General features: G+C 51.2%; 1 long non-coding RNA gene across 1 annotated transcript in view; it reads left to right on the top strand.

Moving 5' to 3' along the window:
• Positions 1-23,666, top strand: part of LOC139021702 (uncharacterized) — a 74,304-nt gene extending 50,638 nt beyond the window's left edge. The window contains exon 4 of the long non-coding RNA XR_011473537.1: positions 22,900-23,666. This is a non-coding gene — a long non-coding RNA (uncharacterized lncRNA). The remainder of the gene's footprint in view (positions 1-22,899) is intronic.
• The last annotated feature ends 371 nt before the right edge of the window (positions 23,667-24,037 follow it).

Here is a 24,037-nt window from a genome sequence, read left to right as displayed (position 1 = left end):
TGGCACACAATAGAACACAGTAAATGCCATCTCTCTGATTCTCACGTAGCTTATAACTAAATCCATGGACATAGCTCCTTATTAGGATTTCTCATAAAGGAAGTCCAACTTCCGTTTTAATGCTTCGGGAATAATACTTACCAAAGAGGACGTGGGAACAGACTCCTCAAAGACAAAGCAGGCCTGCAAACTAAATTCTCATGAGCCAACACAGAACGAAGAACGAGACAGCTGCTAACGGGATTTTATTTTATAATTGAATTCATTTTTGTTGTAAGGGGGGCGTAACATTCTATACCTTGGGATATCAGTAACATTCTATATCTTGATCCGCTTGTGAAAATTCATTGAGCTTTTTTACTTGTGTACTTTTATTGAAGTATACTAGGTAAAGTTTCTTTTTAAAAACAAGTGGCATCTTCCACAATTTGAGGCCCCAAGTTGGCGTTTTGGTTAAGACTGTGATATGGCAGCGACCACTAGGTGTCTCCCAATCTCACTCTCCCTTTCCCTTTTGGAAGGAGACTTCTTTTTTTTTTTTTTTTTGCAGTTTTTGTTTGTTTAGTTTAAATTTGATTGGGGTGACATTAGTCAACATGAACATATAGGTTGCATGTGTGGATTACTAATTTACAAAATCTGTATATAGGACCATGTGCCCACCACCCAAAGTCAAATCTCCTATCACCTCATATTAGAACCTCTTTCTTCTCCCACCCCCTCCCTCTGGCAACCACTACACTGCTGTCTGTGTACATAAGTTTCAGTTTTATATTCCACATATGAGTGAAATCATATAGTTCTTAGCTTTCTCTGTTCGACTTATTGCACTTCGCATAATGTTCTCAAGGTCCATCCATGTTGTTGTAAATGACGCTATTTCATCCTTTCTTATGGCCGTGTAGCACTCCATTGTGTATATATATATACCACATCTTCTTTATCCAGTCCTCTGTCGTAGGCACTTTGGCTGTTTCCAACTCTTGGCCACCGTGAATAATGCTGCACAAGCATAAATGATTTGGAGTTTTTCAGGTATATACCCAGGAGTGGAATTGTTGGGTCGTATGGTAGCTCTACTTTTAATTTTTTGAGGAATCACCAGACTGCTTTCCATAGTGGTTGTACCAGTCTCCATTCCCACCCGCAGTGAACGAGGGTTCCCTTTTTTCCACAACCTCTCCAACACTGGTTGTTGCTTGTCTTGTTGATAATGGCCACTCTAACTGGTGTAAGGTGGTATCTCATTGAAGTTTTAAGGAGACTTCTGATTTTTAACTGGGCACAGGGCCACCTGGAATAAAAACTACATCTTTCAGCTCCTCTTGCAACTGGGCGTGGCCTAGTGACTAAGTTCCGGCCTTTGGGATGTGAGGAAATGTAGCGAGCAGCTTTCAATTACTTACTTGAGGCAGGTAACTCGCCCTCTTTCCTTCTCTTCTCTCTGGGTTGAGAGTAGATAAGACAGCTGGAGCTTGGCAATTGTCTGAGCCCAGGAGGTAGAAACCACACTCTGTAGACAGTGGCTCACAGGGCAACTGGTCCTGGAGTATCATAGAGCTCCACCACAGCTCTGAACTGTTTTCCAACAGACCTCTCTCTTAAAAAAAAAAAAAAAAAAAAAATCTCTCTCTCTCTCTCTCTCTCTCTCTATATATATATATATATATTTTTTTTTTTCAGAGAGGAAGGGAGAGAGAGACAGAAACATCAATACATCTGTGATAGAATCATTGACTGGCTGCCTCCCGCACACCCGCTACTGGAAATCAATCCTGCAACCCAGGCATGTGCCCTGACTGGGAATTGAACCGCCATGACCTTTTTGATTCATAGGTTGATGCTCAACTGCTGAGCCACACTGGCCCCAACAGATCTCTTTTTAGGAAGGTCAATAAACTTCTATCTCATGTAAGTAAATGTTTTGGGTTTTCTGTTTATTTGTAGCCAAACTTAATCCCAATTGATATGTGTGATGGGCCAAACTCAGGTTATTTCAAGGAGGGGAAGGCGTGTGAGTAGCTTCAACTCTATTGGTAACACCTTTGTTTCTCAAGTGGGGTGGTGGGCATACAGGTGTTAATTATGTTCCAATTATTTATACTTTTTGTTTATCCAAGTGATCCATAGTAAAGCTTTTAAAAAGATACTGGCAGAGTGAGTAACCAAGCAAGACCATGAGATACAGAAAGAGAATCACCTTTTGGTGACAATTTTGGCTTCAACCAGGCTCTGTGTCCAGATTAGCTTTGGTGTCAGGGCCTGAGTGCAGCCTCTGAACTAGCCTCATGGACAGAATAAGCAGGACTTGAAGGGGAAAGGGTAGGTCCTGCCTCTGGGCACCAAGCCCAGTGTTTGGAAGCAAGAAGAGAAGGAAGAACCCAAGGGCCAGGCACCACTCCCCACCCCGTGCTGCTGAGACCCCGTCTGGATTAGGTCCACAGGAAGCTCTCACTACAGACAAATCAATGGAGGGTCTCTTGACCCCACCTACCCACCCCACCCCTCATTCATTACCCATCATTCCTCACCTTCATTTTAGTCGGAAAAAGCTTTTAAAAAAACACATTTTCATTGCAACAAATTTGACCGGATGTGATTAAAGTAAGGCATGGATATAAAGCCCCCCAGATCTAATCCCACACCTCAGAGCTGCCCTGTGGCTGTTGGCAAAGCCAAATGAAAGGCTGGCATCCCAGGGAGACCAAGCTGAAGTCTTCAGCCACTGGTGGATACTGCCGGCAGGGACTGTAGCCTGCAGTGGCTAGGCAAAGGGCTTCTACAGTGGAGAGGATAGGCCTAGGAGCTCCTTGAACTTGTAACTCTGCTGCACCCCTGGGATCAGGATATTTCAGAAGAGGCAGACCGACTTCTCGCCTTGACCCCTCCTCAGTCTTCCGGCCGCATCTCACCAGGAGAGGCCTCAGAACCCAGGAGGCTGCTTCCTCCCAACTTTGTGATTCTCTTTCAAAAAATGGCAGCGGCACCACGCGCGCCTGAGTACCATGGCGATAGACATCACAGAAACACACGACAGACAGGCATCTTGCGGGATGTCTTGAGTCTGATGAATCACATGTCAGGAACTGGCACCCTGGATCTCAGAGCATTCAAGGTTGCAGCAGCAAAAAGAGCTTGTGGTGACACGCATGCCCATGCTGTTCCCCAGGAGGCTGTGCAATGGGACATCTCACCTCATCTCTGCTTTGGTAGAGGAGGTAAAAAGCTATGTTTACTCCACTCCCTGGGAAGAGCCATGGAGACCACGTTGCTTGAAACAGGAATTAAGACAGAGCCTGCCAAAGGCTTTTTGTTGACTTTCACAATTATAATCATAGAAAGGCGTTTAGTTTTACTGCTGAATTGCCTTTACTGAAAAGCTGAGACTTTTTCTAGTAAATTCAAACTTCCTGTGTTTGACTCAACATGTACATGCACCAGGAATGTTATTAAATGGATTTTTGCATGAATTATCTCATCAAATTCATATGTTAAATCCAAAAATCTGGTAAATAGCCAATAGGAAACAGGTAAAATTATCCCCAGGTTACAGCAAACTGAGGCTTAGAAAGGGCTTAAATAACTACCAGAAATTACACAACTATAATGGTGAAGTACATAACTGAACACAGGCAAGTTGACTTCAGTGCCAGAATACATGTACTTAATCAGTATGGTGTCCTAAAGGCGCCTGATTCAGTTTAAGTGTGTGGAAGGAAGATGTGGGCATTTATTACAGAAAGATCAGAAGGGCATCATTATAAGGGAAACTAGAATCAAGAGGCAGCCTCATAGAATTCTTTATTTTCTTGTGTAACCTAAGATGCTTTTTGCTGGTGGAAAAACAACAAAACAAAAGAAACCAACTAAAAACATCAACAACCAAAAGACCTAAAGAATCATTTAACTAATAAAGAGCATTTACTATCTTACATAAACAGAGGTCCAGAGATTAGGCTGCCCCGACAGTTGATTGACTTAGCAGTTCAATGCCAAATGCAAGACCCAGGTTCTTGCCATGTTTTTACTCTGTCATCTTCTGCATTTTGACCTTTGTAAGATTGTCCCTCAAGGTCACAAGATGGTTGCCATCAATCTCACACAACATTTCCAAAGGCCAGAAGGCCCCCTTTGAAGAATATGGAGCTGATTTCCTTTTATGTCTCTTTTTATACCAAACCATGCCATGTATCCATTCCTAAATCAATCACTGGCAAGGAGAATAGAATTACCACTGGGATTGTTTGGTTCTTAACCATGGCTGCATATTAGAGTCACCTGGGGAGGTGGGTTTTTTGTTTTTTGTTTTTAAGTATCCATGACAAGATCCAAGTCTTAGAGACTTTGCTTTAACTGATCTCATATAGGATCCATTCATGAGTATCTTTAAAATCTCCCAGACACTCTAATGTGCAGCCAGGGATGAAAACCCCTCATTTAGGCCAATCAAGATTTTTCCCTGGAAAACTAAATTTCATGGCCCAGCCTGCTGTGAAACATATGTTACCTGATTCCTGACCAGAACCGAGGTTCTATTTAGCAAGAAAGAACATGAAGAGGTGGACCAGAGAGGGGGGTGGCTGTTGGGCAGGTAGCCAACATCTGCCACACCCCTTCACGTCTCCCTACACATGGAGACTGGGGTTCTGGCAGAGTGACAGCACAGTTAGAAAATTTTTTCTTTTCTGCCTCATCAGATGCCTTCAATGATGCAATCACTAGCTGAGGTCACACAAGGAAAGGAGAAAATGAGAGAGGAGGGGAAAGGCCCCTGTGGTTCAATACTTTTGTGAGTAAGGGGGATGCCAAACTTCCGTTTTCTCAAAGTGTGGTCTCTGACCACAGGGACAACTTATAATTCAGATTCATGGGCTCTACTCCAGACCTGAGGAACTAGACCATCTGAAGCTGGCACCTGGGGATTGGCATCTTAATAGACATCGCAAGTGGTTTCTTATATACCCTGAGCTTAAGAACAATTGAGTTAGATGCAGCAGAAACGAAGAACTCGTGGTCAAAGTTTTTAATTTCTCCAGGAGAAGGGAGATTGAATATTAGCTTTCTTATTTTATTTTGGGTCCCAGTGATTTGGGAAGATGGAAATACTCATTTTAATGTTGGCTCATGGAAGATAAGTATCACATGATCTCACTCATGTGGAATCTAATGAACCAAATAAAACTGATGAACAAAAATAGACCCAGAGACATAGAAGCAAGAACAGACTGTTGAACCTCAGAGGGAAGGCAGGGGAGGGTGGGTGGGAAGAGATCAACCAATGAGCTTGTATGCATACTAGTATATGCATAACCCCAGGACACAGTGGTGAAGGCCTGGGGGTGGGAGGGATGGGAGTGGGCTGGAAGAGTTTAATGGGGGAAAAGGAGGACCTATGTAATGCTTTCAACAATAAAGATGAGAGAGAGAGAGAGAGAGAGAGAGAGAGAGAGAGGTAAAGTTGGCTCATGGACCCAAAAAACATCAACTCTGCAAATGAATGTAATGATGACTGTTGAGTTGCCCAGAGGTGTCTCAGCCCCAGGCCTGATTCTCCCTCTGAGAAGATAGGCAGCACAGAATGCCCACCGTGAGGAAGGTGCAGGGCTGGTTTCTGGGACTGCTCTTGGCATCTGGTAGTGGATCTGCGTATGTGCAGGTGTGTATGTATGTGCAAGTAGTGCCTGTCTGTGTGAGGGGTGGTCCTTTAAGGTTCTCATGAAATACTGGAAGGACTATTAATTGAACCCTACTCCTTGATAAGAAGATTCTCATCCTGGAACAAGTGAAATAGAAACAAGTGGCTGAACACATGACTTCCAGGTCAGGCCTGGCCCAGAAGTGGCGCTCCTGTGGCCCTCCAGGTTCAAGGCCTTCAGCCTCACCTCTAGGCTGTGCTGCACAGACTCTAATCTGATGTCACTAAATCCCAGGCTCCCCGTGGTCCAGAACTGCCAGCCACAAGTTCTCCAACATCTGCCCTTTGTCCTCTGCAGCTGGTGCCCCTCTGCCTGCTCTGCTGATTCACCACCCTGAACACCTGGGGCCTCCCTGTAATCCACCACCCTGACAACCTGGGGCCTCCCCTCTAATCCACCACCCTGACAACCTGGGGCCCACTTGTAATCAACCACGCTGAAAATCTGGGACCTCCCTCTAAACCAGTGATGGCGAACCTTTTGAGCTCGGCGTGTCAGCATTTTGAAAAACCCTAACTTAACTCTGGTGCCGTGTCACATATAGAAATTTTGTGATATTTGCAACCATAGTAAAACAGAGATTTATATTTTTGATATTTATTTTATATATTTAAATGCCATTTAACAAAGAAAAATCAACCAAAAAAATGAGTTTGCCTGTCACCTCTGACACGCGTGTCATAGGTTCGCCATCACTGCTCTAAACCATGCTGAACACCTGGGGCCTCCCCTCTAAGCTACCACACTGAACATCTGTGGCCACCACGCTGAACACCTGTGTTCTCCCCTCTAATCCAACACACTGAACATCTGGGGTCTCCCCTGTAATCCACCACGCTGAACACCTGGGGTTCCCTGAACGCGTCCACACCATTGCTTTCACCTCCTCCTCTGCCTGGCCAAGTCTGAACTCATCCTTTTCTTCTCACGACGAGGGCCCCATGTGGAAGCCAGCCGATCTCTTCTCCCCATGCAGAATTCCCACTCCCACCTTTGGCTCCAGCAGCCGCCGTGAGGACTTCCATGGCAGCCCTTTGTTCCATGCCATGAGGCTGTCTCCTCTGGCTGGCAGTCCCTGGGGGGCAGGGCTTCACTCTACATCCTCTGAGTCTTCAGAGCAGCAAGGGGTGCATCAAGTGCTGGTGGGTGGGAGCGATGATGCTTGGCCCAGACGTGAGGTTAGAGCTGTATCTAAGTCCTCTTGGCGTATGGGAACCACAGCCCAGGGAAGTGAGTCTTCCCTCAGTCACCACAATCCTTGAACCCTAACAAATAAAACACAAGCCAACTCTGTTGGGCCCAGCCCTCTGAGAAGCTGGAGAAGCTTCCAGGGCAGGACCTGGGCTGCTGGGAAGGTTAAAGGTGGCCTCTTCCTTGAGGAGCGGGGAGCCAGCGTGGCGGAGAGGAGGCAGGAGCGGGCAGCAGGTGGGAAGGCCTTCTAGGAACTGCCATGTTTGCAGCAGCGTCTTCTCTTTCATCTCCATGAACGACCTCAAAGTAGGTGTCTCTCTCCTCCCACCTTTGAGAACACCATCTCGGTGAGAGGACCTGCCCGAGGTTCCACAGCAGAAAAAGGAGGCCTGGCTGGGGCCAGTCTGTGTTTTTAAAAATCAGTGCAAGTGAGGTCAGGCTTGCTGTGACCTCCACGTGAGGGAGCCACTGGTCAGGGAGGCTGCTCACCTCTCTGGGAGACGGCTCCAACCTGAGCAGAAGGACAGGTGAGGCGCTTCCAGAACCCAGGTCACCTCCTGGCAGGCCAGGCCAAGGCTCCCAAGGCTTTTCCCCCAGCCTGCCAGGTGAGCTCCGGCCTGCCTGGGGCCTGGAGACAGGGCACGGGCACTGGCACCGAGAGGGCGGTGTGGGCGGAAGAGGACGGTGCTGACTGATTGATGGGCTCATTGTGTGTAGATGAGCTGGATGGAGCCGCAGGCCTCCCTGTCCACCCTGAGTCCTGTCAGCAGCTCACACCGTGACAGGCGCCGCAAGGTCCCCTGCAGTGCCTCACTATGTCATTCCAGCTCTCTTGAGCAGAAGGAAGGAGAGCAAAACGCACAAAAATGAATTCAATGGTCAAAGTCTCGGGTTTGTGTGTTCCAGCAGCCCCCCGTTTGTGCCAGCTCCTTCTTGGAGGCAGGTGGCTAGTGCCAGACGGGAACAACCTGGAAAACGTGTCAGATCCGTGTCCATGGCCCGAGCTTAGATGCCCTGATGCAGCGCTGGGGGCCGCTGGGAAGGGGACTGTAACAGCCTCTCAGAGGTGCCCCTGTGAGCGGGGCCAGAGGCTGTGCTAGAGGAAGACCTGCCTCCGCTGGGGACAAAACGCCAGTTCCATCGCCCTCGCTCCCTCTTGGTTTGGGGGTTTTCTTCAGGGACTCCCCTTTTCCCCACCAGGGCAGTCTGTGCCCGGACAGTCTGCCGGAGGGTTTTGAGTGCTGGAGCCGGCAGCAGCCATGGCCTCAGAGAGGATTCGCATGGACAGAACCGCCAGATGGGGGCTCTTCCCCCACACAGGTTCCGTGTTTACACCCGCAGTCGCATGCCCTCCCAGTCGCTTCCTCCCCTCCCTGGGGCAGGGCAGCCTGCCCTGACTTAGTAGAGGCAGGCTTAGGTGGAACTATAAGACCATGCCTAGATCCAGGAGTTTGGAAAGAAGAGAGGCAGGAGGAAGAGAGGGAAGAGGAGGAGGTAGACAAGGAGGAGGCGAGGGGTGACCTGCCACCTCTTCACTGAATGACCTTGGCAAATGAATTCACCCCATGAGCCTCAGTCTCCTCACCTGCACAATGGGAACCACAGTGCCTGCCTTGCATAGTTTTTCAAGGATTAAATGCATATTAAGTACTTAACTCAAGCCTGGCCCGCAGCTAGCGCCCAGGGAATGGGGCTGTTATTATTCATGGCGTTAGTGCTGTTATTAGCATACATTTTGTCTCCTCCAAGCTCCCAGCAGAGCTCTGGGCCCAAGGGGGCAGCAGCTGTATCTCTCTCTCTCTCTCCCTCTCTCATCTCTGCATCTCTGGTGCCAAGACAGCGCCTGGCAAGAACCTGGCACTTGGTAAATGTCTGTTGGGTTGAACTCAAGACTTATTCTTCTTCATTGTTCTGTGGCACTTTTTCAAATCCTCTGAATATATTATTCTATTTGATGCTTGCCAAATGCCCGTGGGCCAGGCAGGGCAGGTGATACGATCATTCCCATTTTATAGCTAAAAAACATAGAGCTAAGCGAGGCGAAGCGTCCTGCCCCAGTCATGTGACTTAGCTGAGCTGAGGTCTGGCTCCTGACTGGGTCTCATGGCCACTGTGGGTGCACACCATCCGCAGGAGGCAAAGGACATTGCAGTGGGCTGGGTTGGATATCACCAGGAAGACAGGAAGACAGGAAGACAGGACTTTCATTAAATCTCAGGGTTTCCTGCCCAGAGACTCAGCAAGGGCTTCAGAGAGTGACCGAGTCTAGGTCATCTGGTCACACTGGTCTTGGTCCCTCTTCCTCCCCAGGCTCAGCCCTGCTCTGTGATCCGAGGTGGCTCCCAGCTGGATGCTCCTGGGCCATCAGAAAGGACCTGGGAAGCTGCAGGGCCTTGGGAGCTGTGTGGGTTCCAGGCAGGAACTGCCCAGAGCAGTCGGAGGAGCTGGAGGCAAGAGGCCTTGCCGGCCACAGAACACCGCCACTGACAGGTTTATCACCAGGTTTTCTGACTTCCAAGCTTAGTCACTCCTTACTTCAGCCTGCGGAGAGACAAACACTTAGCAAAGCCCTGACCCAGATGCGGAGCAGGGAAGGGCGCGCCCGCCCTCAGCAGAACTGGCCTCTGGATCCAAGGTCTGGGCACACGGGAGGCAGCCAGGCTGCGCTTATGGTGTAGTTCTGTGACCCACACAGCTGCCCCTTATTTTCCTGGTCTTCACTCCTGAGTTTTTGGGGTGTAGGAAGCAGATGCCTGCTGCCTCCAGAGACAGCCTGGCATGTGGCATCTGGGCTTAGCTGGGCATCTTTGCTGCAAGTTGCATGTCTGACGACTCCATGAATCTCATTGTGGGGTCAGGCCGAAAAGGCAGCAGCTCCCTGGGGGCTCTCTTCTCACAGCCACAGCACAGGTGCAAGGAGAGGGGAGCTCCCACCGAGATCAACACTTGAAAATCAGGAGACGGAGTAAAGCAGATTGCCCTCCCTACTGTGGGTGGGTCTGACCTAATCAGTTGAAGGCCTGAATAGAACAAAAAGGTTGGCCCTTTCACAAGTAAGAGAGAATTCCTCCTGCCTGCCAGTTGACCTGGGACATCAGTCTCCTTCTGCCTTTGAACTCAGACTGAAATGCCAGCTCCTCTGCGGTCTTGAGCCTGCCAGCTTCAGATGGCACTATCTCCTCTTGGTTCTGTTCTTCTGGCGGGTCCTGACCAATGTAAGCTTCCATTGCTCCCCTAATTTGGGGTGTGCTGATGCCCAGCGAGGGCCCTGAGGAGGAAGACCTCCCACCCAGGAAGCCAGGGCAGTTGGTATTTTTTCTCTTATTTCTGCTGTGTCCTTCCCCTCTGGCTGCCTCCCCATCATGTCACTGAGTCCTGCTCCTGGGTGGGCAGAGTGATCGCCAGAAGATGGTGAACTGGCACAGAGGGGGCAGTCCCCAGAAGCACTAGCTGAGTCACAGGGGGAAGTCCACAGGGCTGGGCTGGGTGGGTGCTAATTTATGTTGCTTTTCCCAAAGACTAGGGGCTGAATGTCAGGGCTGCTAATCCGTCTCCGAATGGCTCCTGGCACATGGAATTAAATCCAGAATTAAAATTCAGCGCTTGCTCTGGACTCGAAAGGCAGACTTCGCTGTTTTCCTTGGGGATAAAGGGAAGCCCAGGGTTGGCCTGGCAAGTGTGGCCACGGCAGTTGGGAGCAGAGGGACGGCTGGGTGGATGGACTGTGTGCTGTGTGTTGAGAGGGGACAGATTCCCTGTCACTGTGGGGTCTACAGGTGTAATTGGGGACCCTGGAGGGGGCACAAGAGGCTCCAGGACCCTCAGACAGGAAATAGCTTCTCATCCAGCCTGTTCTCACGTGTCTGCCCTCCCTGCAGCCTGGGGCACCCATGCCCCGTCCTCAGCCCTGCGTGAGGTGCCTGTTTCATTTTCTCCTATTTTTCTTTTAAATATTATTTGTTGATTTCAGAGAGGGAGAGGGAGATAGAAATATTAATGATGGGAGAGCATCATTGACCAGCTGCCCCCTGCACGCCCCCTCCTGGGGATCGAGCCTGCAACCTGGGCATGTGCCCTGACTGGGAATCGAACCCTGACCTCTTGGTTCATAGGTCGATGCTCAACCACTGAGCCACGCCGGCCGGGCTCTCCTAATTTTCTAGTAGTTTGCTTTCAGAGGCTGCCCGTGGCCCCGGCAGGAGGGAGGTGAAGTCAGTGGGACCCAGGAGGAAGGCGGCCTGCTCCTCACTCCACTCAGCTGTGCCCTCAGGCTCTGTTCCCTGGGTGCCCAGTGTATAACCCACATCCGGGGACCCCACGTGGGGACCCCACTCATGGGAGGAGGTGGCATAGTGGAGTGGTTAATTCTGGAAGGACTGTTAGGATTTAAATCCCAGCTCTACCCCTCAGTAGCTGTGTGGCCCCATGTCAGTTCATGCCTGTGTGCCTCAGTCTCTTCATCTATATGGGAAGGATAATGGTTCTCACCTCCGGGGGTTGTTCCAATGAATGTCATTAATGGATTAAATGAGTTAAGACCATAAAGCACCGGGTCAGGCTCGTCGTAGGAACCCAGCTCTGTTGGTGATGATCCGACTAGTTATGATTGATCGTAGGAGGGCCCCCAGGCCTTCCTCATCTGTTAAATGAGATGATACTGCCTGGTCCAGGGTCCCGGGCAGATTCCCTGACTTCCCGGTCCTTCCTTTTCTCTTTGGTGAACGTCCTTTACTCTCACTGTTGATTGTTTAGAGACTCTACATCAACCCATCAAGTCAAAGAAACGTAATCAGGAGTGGAGACAGCTGGGTCTAAAATGCTGCCTTGTCTTGAAAAGCCCAGCGGCCGGGGCAGGCTCTGCTTGTTCCCAGGGTTGGGAGTTGCCCAAGGCCTGGCCTTCTAATGGTCCAGGCCCTGTAGGCCCTACACGTTAGCCTCATGGTCTTCACCTCATGGTCCCCTCTGCTGTGTGACTCAGAACTCACAGAGGAAAACGTTCAGCCCCAGACACCACCCCCAGCCCCAGACATCACCCCCAGCCCCCCGGACACCACCCCCAGCCCTGGACATCACCCCCAGCCCCCCGGACACCACCCCCAGCCCCGGACATCACCCCCAGCCCCCCGGACACCACCCCCAGCCCCCCGGATACCACCCCCAGCCCCGGACATCACCCCCAGCCCCCCGGACACCACCCCCAGCCCCCCGGACACCCCCCCAGCTCCCCCCACACCACCCCCAGCCCCGGACATCACCCCCAGCCCCCCGGACACCACCCCCAGCCCCGGACACCACCCCCAGCCCCCCGGACATCACCCCCAGCCCCGGACATCACCCCCCAGCCCCCCTACACCACCCCCAGCCCCCCGGACACCCCCCCAGCCCTCCCCCACTACCCCCAGCCCTGACACCACCCCAGCTCCAGACACCACCCCCAGCCCTGACACCACTCCAGCCCCGGGACACTACCCCCAGCCCCAACACCACCCCAGCCCTGGACACCACCCCCAGCCCTGACACCACTCCAGCCCCGGACACTACCCCCAGCCCCAACACCACCCCAGCCCTGGACACCACCCCCAGCCCCGACACCACCCCAGCCTGAGGTGGGCCACCCAGTTTTCAGCTTCCAGTTCACAGCGAGCACCACCATTTCCCTTCCCCTTCAGAGACTCTCTTTGTCTCCCTTTCCCCTTGGGTACCTGTGATTAGTTTTATGTGTCAACAACTTGCCTGGGCCACAGGGTGGTCAAGCATCCCTCTGGGTGCTTCTGTGAGGCTGTTTTTGTGTGAGAATAACACGTTTAAATCTGTAGCCTGAGTAAAGCAAAGTCAAACTTGCCCTCCTTAAGGTGGGTGGGCCTCGTCCAGTCAGTTGAAGGCCCAAGGAGAAGAAAAAGGTGGACCCTCCTCTGAGTTGGGGAGAATGCCTCCTCCCGGGCTGCCTCGCCCTGGAACGGAGCATTGGCTCTTGGATGGACTTCCCGCCGCCCACTCTCCTGGTCCTCAGGCCCTGGGACTGGCTCCTCCGAGGCCCCCTCGCCCCCTCACCCTGCAGGTCCTGGGACATGTCAGCCTCCACCCCCACGTGAGCCAGTTCCTGAGGACAGCCTCTCCGTACTTCCTAATGGTTCTGGGTCCGGGGAAGCCCGGCTACCACGGGGCCCACTCCGGCTGTCCAGGGGCCTTCCTTCCACCATTTCCCCCACCAGGCCCAGGGCCACCTGCGCACAAGGCTCCCCCAGTCTCCCAGTACCCCCTGTGCCTGGGACCCCTCCTGACCCATAAATGCCTGTGAGCAGGGATCTCCAGGTGGCATTCCTGCCAGTCCCCGCTGCATCCTGGCTTCCCGGCCAGGAGGGAAGCAGAAACTCGGATGAAGAAAACCCATCCGAGAGCCTGTCCCTGGGCGTCGGTCAGAAGGTGGTGTGAGAAGCGGCAACGTTACAATTAAGGAAGCGAATGACCTCAGTTCGGAGACAGTGTTTGCGGAATTGAATCTTCAGCGGGTTAACCTTCCTCGTTGGAGGAAGAATGATGTTTGGGATTAAGTTTCCACGGCGCTGCATGCATTACTGGACTTCCGCTCCGCGTCATTAGAGAGGGGACGTGACCTTCGCTAAGACGGTCCGCAGGGACGGGACAGTTGGCAGCACGGCCGAGCGCTGGCCGGCCGCAGGGGATTGAGGCCACACACAACCCATTTCACACCGAGAATAAGCTGATTTGTTTTTGTTTTCCAATAAACCTCACTAAGACTGCCGAGGCTGGCGTGGGACCTGCAGGAGCATCACAGGGCGAGACTTCGGAGCAACTTCTTGCTGCTGCAGGACGGAGAGCCGCGCTGCTGTCCGGGCCCCGGATGATCCGGCAGGGCCCCCCCAGGGAGCAGTTGAGTGTGGGCAGCCCTGGGACACGGTGCCCAGGCCTGGGGGGAGTGGCCGGGTCTCTCCTCTGTTGTTGCTGCATCCATGGGCCTTTCCTTAGCTTCTTTTTTCTTTTTTAAAATATATTTTTATTGATTTCAGAGAGGAAGGGAGAGAGAGAAACATCAATGATAAGAGAGAATCATTGACAGCTGCCTCCTGCACGCCCCACTCTGGGGATCAAGCCTGAAACCCAGGCATGTGCCCTTGACCGGATTCGAACCTGGGACCCTTCGGTCTGCAGGCCGACGCTCTATCCACTGAGCCAAACTGGCCAGGGCTACTGTCGTATTTTTTAAGCCAGTTGTCATGTGTAACCGTGCTGCCATGAATGGGGTAAAGAGGCCCCAGGAAGCTCCCTTGCCCTCTGCCCTCTGAGAAGACAGCCTTCTATGAACCAGGGGCTGGGCTCTCGCCAGACACCAAATCTGTCAGCACTGTGGCCTTGAACTCCCCAGGCTCCAGAGCTGTTTTTATGTTCATTATTGTTGGTTGTAAGTGACCCTGTCCAATATTTTGGTTATAACAGCCCAAACGGACTGAGACACCGGTACGTCCACACAATGGGAAGCAACACGGCTGTTGAAAAAGAACAAGTCAGATCTACATCTCATGAGCTGAAGCCATACCCAGAGCATATTGCTAACTTTTTAAAAAAGCTAGTTTAGGAATAATGTATGTCCCAGTTTTGTCTGGAGGGAAAAGGAGCCAGTAGGTCAATGTGGTTTTATAAGCATTAAAAAAAAAAAATCAGTGATACACATCACAATAGATCCTCAGAAGGGTTAGAAGAGACAGGGCAGGACAATGGGCTGAGTACACAGTGTGTGATTTGGTTCTATGTTTACACAATAAAGTAGGAAAAAAGTCCTGACTTACTCAGAGGAGGAGCTGCCGGCCTAAGCAGAGGGGAACGTGTCCGGGCTCCTAGATGCCTGGTTTTCCCTGAGGGTCAAAGCAGGACATCCCAACCCCTAATTTTTTGTCCCCGATCCAGGAAGTGCCTTCTGAACAAGAGTGTGTGTGTACGCGGGCGGGCGGGAGGGGGCAGGGAAGAGGATCGCCCCGGCCAGTCCCTAGAAATCCCTTACCCTCACATCTTCATGCACAAACCCTCCCGAATCACTAAATAGTTGCAAAGAGCTGGTGTTGAGGATGGGGGCTCCGTGATGGAGGCCGAGTTTCCACTTGCAAAGGGAGAAGGTGGAAAATTTGACAAGACCCTGGAGACGGCTGGCAGAGTCCCAGGAAAGCTTAAGTGATCTCCAGGCTTGATTTTTTTTGGTAGAAACTTAAAAATCTCCTCGTCCCCTTGCATGGGAGTCCAGCTGGCAAAGGGGTGTTCGGTAACATTGGCCCCTGCTGGCCATTTCCACCTCCCCTGGCCAAGACGCTCCACTTCCTGTCTCTCTCTCCACTTCCTGTCTCTCTGTGCCCTGCTATCTCCCATTCCCTGTCTCCCACTTCCTTTCTCAGTCTCCACGCCCTGTCTGTCCTCATCTAACCTGCAGCTTAGCCTGCCCCTCCATGTCCCAGGAGCCTAGATCCCTCTTGGTCTCAGCCCCCACTGAGTTGGCACCTGGAGGGAGGGCCCCCTCTGGTTCCACAGAGCAGCATGGCTTGGCGTCTTATTAGCTGGATTCCTTTCCCGGTTTAGTTTTCTATCCCCTGCCTTCGCAGGGTGAGGTCGGGCTAGGAGCCAGAGGAGGCTTTGGGCCGCTTCTCGCCAGGTGAGCTGCGACTTGGACTGGAAGGAGGAGGCTAGGAAGGGGGTCCGGGCCCTGCAGCCTGGGCTGGGCAGTGGAGAGCCGATGGCTCAGGTCTCCCCGGCCTTCTCAGTCCTGAGGTTTAACAAGGGGCAACCGGCCCCCGCCTCCTCCAACAACGCCTGCCAGGAAGGTTTCTAAACTCCATGCCCCGGCCCTGGCCGGGGCCCCAAGCAGACTGGAACTTGGGTTATTCCGCATACAAATATTAAATGAACAATGACTCTCTGCACATAAGTGGCAACTTTCCACTGGGCAGAGTTTATTTTCCACTTGAAAAGCTAATGAAAACCAGTCCTGGTGAAAACCCCGGCCAAAGGAAGAATGCAGGCTCTCTTTCCTTCCGTCGAGAATAATGCAGGTTCTGGGTGGTTCTCGGTGGAATCTAGATCCAGAGAGGAGACGGGGCCGTGACACTTGGGGTCCCCCAGACTCCTGTGGGAAACTGGGCCTGGGGTGGGACAGGAAGCTGAGTGGGTGGCAATGGCTGGGGGTGTGGGGAGGCCTACGCAGAGGCGAGTTCTGGAGCATCCAAGTATAGCAGGGACGCCTTAGCCCAGTGGTCAACAAACTGCGGCTTGCGAGCCACATGCGGCTCTTTGGCCCCTTGAGTGTGGCTCTTCCACAAAATACCACGTGCAGGCGCGCACATACAGTGCGATTGAAACTTCGTGGCCCATGCGCAGAAGTCGGTATTTTGTGGAAGAGCCACACTCAAGGGGCCGAAGAGCCGCATGTGGCTTGCGAGCCGAAGTTTGCCGACCACTGACTTAGCCGGTTTGGCTTAGTGGATAGAGCGTTGGCCTTTCTGACTGAAGGGTCCCGGGTTCGATTCTGGTCAAGGGCACGTACCACGGTTTCAGGCCCCTCCCTGGCCCGGGCCCTGGTCAGGGCATGTGCAGGGTGGCAACCAATTGATGTGTTTCTCTCACATCGATATTTCTCTCTGTCTCCTCTCTCTCTTCTTTCTCTAAAAATCAATGGAAAAATATCCTTGGTGACAGCAGGGCAGTCAGAGCCAGAGGGCACCCCCCCCCCCGCCCCCCGCCCACAGAGACAGCCTCGGCCCAGCACCTCCGCCCCTCTCCTCGATCTTTCTTCCTCAGCTCCCCACGCTGCGGTGGGTGCAGCGAAACCTGCGCCGAGTCCAAAACGCTCCAGGCTTCATGTCCTCTGTCCGTAGCTTCATTTGACGACTGCCTTCCCCTTGCAACGTGTTGCCTTCCGTGGGGGCTGGGCCTCGTTGGATCCTCCTTTCTGGCAGGGGGTGCTGCCTCCAGGAAACTTCTCGGCTCAGGCTCGCTCCACCCAGGGCACCGACCCTCTGGCTCGCTCCTGCCGGCCTGTGACCTTTCAGATGCTCTCTCCCCTACTTAACCTGCAGTGGCTCCCGGTTGCTTCCAGAAGTCCCCTCCTTAGGTTGCCACTCAAAGCTCTTGGCAATCTTGCCCTGCCTCTCTCGACAGCTGGGAAGCCCCTTCGATTCCAGAATTAAGCAGAGGTCCCAGGTCGCATGCCCCGTCACCGCACACTTTCATTGCACACGCTGTGCCTGCTCCGGGAATTGCTCCCCTTCTGCTTTGCCCACTGGACCTTCTCGGAGCCCTTCCTGCAGCGGCTCTGACACTGTTCTCCGCCCGGCGCTGCTCTGCGGGGCCACTCAGAGCTCCCTCTTCTCACGCAGAGTGTGTGCAGGCTCTACCTCACAGGCAGCGTGCGGGCCTGGGCCTTGGTCACCTTGCAGAGCCTCAGGTTCCTCGTTTGTAAAATGGAACAACAGACCTCTCTCCTGGAGGGCGGGGAGGACCACAAAGCAAGCCCTGGGTGGGTTCTATTATTACATGTCCTCCCTAAGGGGGACATTTTGAGGACAGGGACGGTGTCTCACTCACTGAAACTATAGCAATGTATTGTCTCACCGTTTTGGAAGTCAGGTGTTCAAAATCAAGGCGTTAGCAGGGGGGTGTCCTTCTCTCGTTCCTTCTCCCTGCCCCCTGGGAGGGAGACTCTGTCCCCCAGGTTCCGATGGCAGTGTGAGGGTGCTCCTCCAGTGCCCTTGTCCAGGAACCTCAGTCTGGTCTTCTCTGGAAGAGAATCTAGTGCCGAGGAGTTGCTGCCTCTCCTATCCCGAATGTACATCCCAGCATCTGGCCTAAAGGACCAGGTGGCCTGGCGTGCACGCTGCCCCTCCCTGCCTCTGTATCACCCTCTCCATTCCTGAAACTCTTGCACACTCACTAATGCTGCCTTCCTTTAGCCTCATATGGGAGACCTCTGCTGCTTGCCGATTGAATTGGTGTTTGTTTCCTTGAGAAGCACGTTTTTATTATAATTCAAGGGAGTTGTTCATGCACCTATACTGCCGGGAGTTTGATCACCCGGGCCCTGGCATGCACCCTCTGGCACTGAAGGAGTCCATAGGATCCTTAGACTTCCAAGGAATCCCACCCCCTCCTCATCTGCATCGCTGTGCGGCCCAGGCACCTAGGAACACCTCCGTCATCCTCCCCATCTCCTACCTGCTCTGGAGAGCATGTAAACAGATGTCAGTGACAACACAGTAAAATCAGTGACAGCCACGAACTCCTAAATCTTCCAAACAGCCGTCCGCACTTCCTCTGACTTTACATCCTGGCGTGCCCGCGCAGACCTGCCCCCGGATCCAGCCCCTGCAGCGCAAGCAAGCGTCTCTCATTCCAGCTGCTTGGGAAATGCTGGGGCTCCAGGTGCCAGCCTCTTCCCAGAGTGGGGTTCTGCTAAGGAGCCGGGGCCCCGGGGGTGGGGTAGGCAAGGGAGAACAGGGCCCAGAACTTTGCCAAATCCAACTCTTTCATAAGTCCCTTTGGCTTTCTACTTGGGAAAACCAACCAACCAACCAATGAATAAATCCAGTGAATTTGCCATAGGAATCCCAAGGCAGGACAAAGAAGAACTCCCAGTGGTTAGGGTTGTGGCAAAGATTTTATATATATATATACTAGAGGCCCGGTGCACAAAAATCGTGCAGGGAGGAGCGGGGAAGGCAGGTCCCTCAGCCCAGCCTGCACCCTCTCCAACCCAAGACCCCTCGGGGGATGTCCAACTGCCGGTTTAGGCCTGATCCCTGCAGGATCAACTTTGCCAGAGAATGCGGTTTGGGTCAGCTCCTTGGAGGTGACCTGGGTGGCTCTGGTGGCCCCAGTCTTTGCAAAGGGCTTTTGTGAGACAGTGGCTCCATGAGGCCCATCGTCCTGGGCACAAAGAGGCCAGCGCTTTGCCTCTAACCCTTTCCTCGTTTAGAGCAGAATCTTCCAGGTTGGGTGGGAGAAGCAAAGCCATTGAATAATTCATTTCTTCATGAAGAATTCATCCTCTGTCAGAGCCTCCTGCCTCTTGTACCAGCTGACCCTATAATTAGACAGAGCAGGACCATTTCCTTCCCCGCACTGGCTCTCCGAAGCGAGCTCTATCAATCCGGGGCCATCGGGAGGCAGATGGCACACTCAAAATAGGGCAATTTAAGGAGGCCTGGCAAAGAGAAGTGGGCAGGATATGGGGCGACCAAAAGGCAAAGTGCACGGGTAGTGCTAATGGCTGACTGTGAGCTCTTACCAGCCCTGGGCCTGAGGGGGAGGGAAGAGAGCCTTACGGGAATCTAGAAGGAGACAGTCAGATGGAGACGGTCATTTTGGGAGGGTCTGGGACCTTCAGCTGAGGGGTACAGCCAGCCTGAGACCCCGTGAGATGGGACCCAGCCAGCCATTAAACCTTCTAGCTTCACTCTCCTTCTTCCCTCCAATCTCCTGCCAGTTGCCCTCCCCCCACTCCCATTGACCCAACCGGACCAGGAGCCAGAGGGCCAGGAGCCTGTGCATGTAGGACAGACAGGTCAGCCCAGGGGCGGAGGGCAAGGAGGAGAAGACTAAGGAGTGAACCTGGAGGGGCCCAGAGGAGACACCTGGCACGCGAGCCCTCCTTACACGCGTCCGGGACCCCACCTGGCCCATTCCTTCTTAAGGCCGCGGCACACAAGCGTCTTGTCATTTTGCTCTCAAATTATCTATCCTCTTTTATGCTGTTATCATTATACATCGTCTGGATATCTTATCTGCCAAGCCAGATTGTCAGCTCTTCAGGGAGAGACTGCATTCCCCCTTGGACCTGTGTCACCCCCCCGCCCCCCCACACACACACACATAGGTACTCAGTGTGTTTGTGTGTGTGTGTGTGTGTGTGTGTGTGTGTACGCGTGCGCCAGGCCAGGGCCCCCCCTCTAGCCGCCCCCCCCAGACTAGGTTCTGATGCAGTAACAACCACCAGATCTAAGCAGCTTTACACAATAAATGATTTCTCCTGCTCACCCTACCTGTCCACTGCAGGTTAACAAGGGGGCTCTGCATGCCAGTTGCTTCGGGACCCAGCATGGCTTTGTCTCGATGCACGTAGCCACAATCACAACCGAAGAGGGGATGTACCTGCTAACATTGATCCAAAGAAAGCAGGAGCAGCTATCCTAGCTTCAGACAGAGCAGACTCCAGAGCAAGGACAGTTGTGAAGAGGGACATTACATAAGAGGGGTGACACCCCAAGAAGGCATAACAGTTCTTAATGTGTATTTGCCTGACAACAGAGCGCCAATACACGTGAGACAAAAAAGGGTAGGACCTTAAGGAGAAAGGGAATAACCCAATGTTATAGTTGGAGACTTTAACACGCTCTATTAGGAATGAGCAGAAAGATCCAGCAGGTAGAAAATCAGTGAGAACAGAGTTGAACAAGATGTCACCATCAACCAACTGGATCTAACTGACGTTGATAGATGGGCTCACCCAACAACACATTCTTCTTAAGCTCACAGGGAACACTCACCAAGATAGACCATAGTTTGGGCCACAAAACACACTTTAACAAATAAAAAACACACAGAAATCATACAATGTCTGTTTACAGACAACAGTGGAATGAAACTAGAAATCAATAACAGACAGACAGCGGGAAAATCCCCAAACAGGGAGAGATTAAACAACACACTTGTAAATAACACATGGGTCAAGTAAGAAATCTCAAGAGAAATTTAAAAATATTTTGAAGTAAATGAAATTGCAATGTTTCAAAATTGGTGGGATCCAGTACAGCAGTGCTTAGAGGGAAATCTATAGCATTGAATGCATAGATTAGAAAAGGAGAAATGTCTAAAGTCAGTAATCCAAGCTTCCACAGTAGGAAAGTAGAGAGATGAGAGAAAATTAACATGGGAGAAAAGCTAGATAATCTCGGGCATGGCACTGACTTTTAGCTACAACACCAACAGCACCGCCCGTCGAAGAAGCAATTGATAGACTTAATTAGACATCATTAAAATGAAAGAAACTTCTGCTCTGTGAAAGACAATGACAAGCTACAGAATCGGATAACATATTTGCAAAAGATGCATTTGATAAAGGACTGGTGTCCAACATAGACTCAGAACTTTTAACACTCAACAATAAAAAAAACAATAACCTGATTTAAAAATTGGCAAAAGATCTAGACAGAATTCACCACGGAAGATATACAGATGGCAAAACAGCTTATGAAACTCTGCCTCACAGCCTATGTCTTCACAGAAATGCAAATTAAAACAACAATGAGATACCACGACACACCTATTGGAATGGCCAAAATCCAAAACACTGACAACACCAAATGCTGGCGAGGCTGTGGAGCAACAGAGTCTCTGATTCATCTGCGGGTGGGGATGCAACGTGCCACAGTCACTTTGGAAGACAATTTGGCAGTTTCTGAAACTAAATATAGTCTGACCATATGATCCAGAAATCGCATTTCTTGGTATTTACCCAAATGAACTGAAAACTTACGTCTACACAGAAACGTACACACAGATATTTATAGCGGCTTTATTCACAATTGCCCAAACTTGGAAGCAACCAAGATATCCTTCAGTAAATGAATGAGTAAATAAACCGTGGTTCATGCTGACAATGAAATATTACTCAGCGCTGAAAAAGAAATGAGCTATCAAGCCATGAAAAGACATGGAGGAAACTTAAGTGCATATCAGTAAGTGAAGGAAGCCAACCTGAAAAAGGCTACGCAGTGTGTGATTCCAATTCTATGACATTCTTGAAAAGGCAGAACTATGAAGAGTAAAAAGATCGGTGGTTGCCAGGGGTTGGGGAGAGGGACGGATAATTAGGCAGAGCACGGAGGACTTCTAGGGCAATAAAACTATTTTGTATGATATTACAGTGGTGACTACATGTCATTATACATTTGTTCAAATCCCTAGAATGTACAACACCATGAGTGAGCTCTAATGTGCACAATGCACTTTGGGCAATCGCCATGTGTCAATGAAGGCTCCTCATTGTAACACATGTACTGCTCTGGTGGGGTTGCTGATGATGGGGGAGCTTTGGGGACAAGGGATACCGGTATATGGGAACTCTCTGTACTTTCTACAGAATTTTACTGTGAACTCCAACCTGCTGTAAAAAAATAGAGTTTAATAATAAATAGATAAAACTACAGTCCAGTATCTCTCGCGAATTTAGATGCATAAATTCTCAATAAAACATTAGCAAAGAGAATCAGTTATGTATTAACAGACCTTCAGGACGCTGGATGATTTAATGAGCTAAGGCTTCAAAGTTAGGGATGCATACTTAGTTCCAATTATCAGCTTCCCGTTTGGCGAAATAACTCCCTAAGCCTCAGTGTACTGATCTGCAATATAGAAAAAAAAATCCACATAATTTAGGATTAGTATTTGTGTTTCATGAATGAAATAGACCTCAAAAATACTCTTTAGAAGTTATTTCACCTGAAAATGAACAGGCTGGCACCTTGATCTTGGACTTCCCAGCCTCCAGAACTATGAGAAATAAATGTCTGTTGTATAAGCCACCCGGTCCATGATATTTTGTTATGGCAGCCCAAGCCAACCAAGGCAGCCCAGATCCTTAAACATAGTCCACAAGGCCCTGCACTGTCCAGCCCCTCCCGCTCTGTGTGATCGCCTCTCTGGCTTCTCTTCCCTGGCTCGCTTTCTCCAGCCCCCTGGCCTCCATGGTATTGCCTGAATGCACAGAGTACATCCCCACCCCAGGGCCTTTGCACTTCCATCCATTCTGCCAGATATAGTCCTCCTCCATGGCAGAGTCCTTCCTTTCCTTCAAGCCTTTGTTCAAAAGTCTCCTCAGTGAGTCTGACTCTGAAAACTATTTAAAAGGGGACTCACTCCCCCCACCCCAGGATTTTCCATTCCTCTTACAAGTTCTACTTTTTAATTTTCCCCCATGAATTTAACACTCTAATATACGGTATTCTTTATTTATTAGGTTTATTGTCAACTGCCTGTTATCTCCTGCGAGAATGTAAGCTCCAGAAGAAGAGAGATGTTTGTCTGTTTTGTTTGCCGATGAATCCCAAGTGCCCAGAACCATGTCTGGCACGCAGTTTCTGCTCAATAAATATTTTTTTTATGGAATGGAGGAACCTCTTCACCCCTGGTGAAATAGCCTGCCTGCCAAGGAGACCATGCCATACCAGGACCACCCAGCAGATGGCAGCCGATGAACGCCAGAGACACCTGGGAGCCTATACTTTGAACTCAAGGTTCCTCCCAATTAATTCTAAGATAACCCAGGAGACAAAATCAAGTTCAACTTCCTCGTGTGTTCGTGAGAAAGAGCTTGTGTGTGGGAGGCGAGCTGCCGAGCTGCTAAAGCCTTTATCTAATGCAGTAGGCTGTTTACCCACAATTCAGGGGCAAAAAAATGAAAACAGCTGCTAAGGAGAACCAAGGTCAGAGTCTTCCCTCGGTGGGAAAAGGGGTGAAGAAGGCCGTGGGTCTCCTCCAAAGAATGGAGAAGCGACATCGGACCACTATGACCCAGGAAAGAAGCCACACTAAGGACGAACACATCGCCTGGGGGTGGGCATTTCCGGTCTTCCTCTGAACACGCCAGAAGATGCTCTGTAACACGGGTCTCTGGGCCCTGCCAGACCCCCGCTCCAGTGCTTCCGGAACCCATGCACACAGGCTATCGAGTTGCAGCTGTACCAAACCCTTCGTCCCAAGGCCAGGGAACTTGCCTTAGATCAAATTCGGCATTCGAGGGCGTCAGGTTAGGGGCAACCTTTTCCCCCTAATGTAACTTTTAATGTAACACTCCTCCCTCCTTTATTCTCACCGAACCGTGACCTCCTGGTTCATAGGTCGATGCTCAACCACTGAGCCACACCGCTTGGGCTGAACCAAAGCTCTTTACACACATGCACCCAGCAACTAGGGTGCTTCACACACAACATGTACACACATACACACATAGACACACACAGCAAGAATTTTCATCCCCCTAGCAACCAAAGAGCTTTACACACACACACACACACACACACACACGCACACACACACACACATCAAAGCACTTCACGTACACATTCCAACCAAAGAGTTCACACACCCACTCACAC

This window comes from Myotis yumanensis, unplaced genomic scaffold, assembly GCF_028538775.1.
Source record: "Myotis yumanensis isolate MYYU_CA2020_CCGP unplaced genomic scaffold, mMyoYum1.0.hap1 SCAF_13, whole genome shotgun sequence".
NCBI classification, from domain to species: domain Eukaryota; kingdom Metazoa; phylum Chordata; class Mammalia; order Chiroptera; family Vespertilionidae; genus Myotis; species Myotis yumanensis.
The sequence above is the reverse complement of the archived record's forward strand: the minus strand, read 5'-3'. Positions and strand labels throughout refer to the sequence as shown.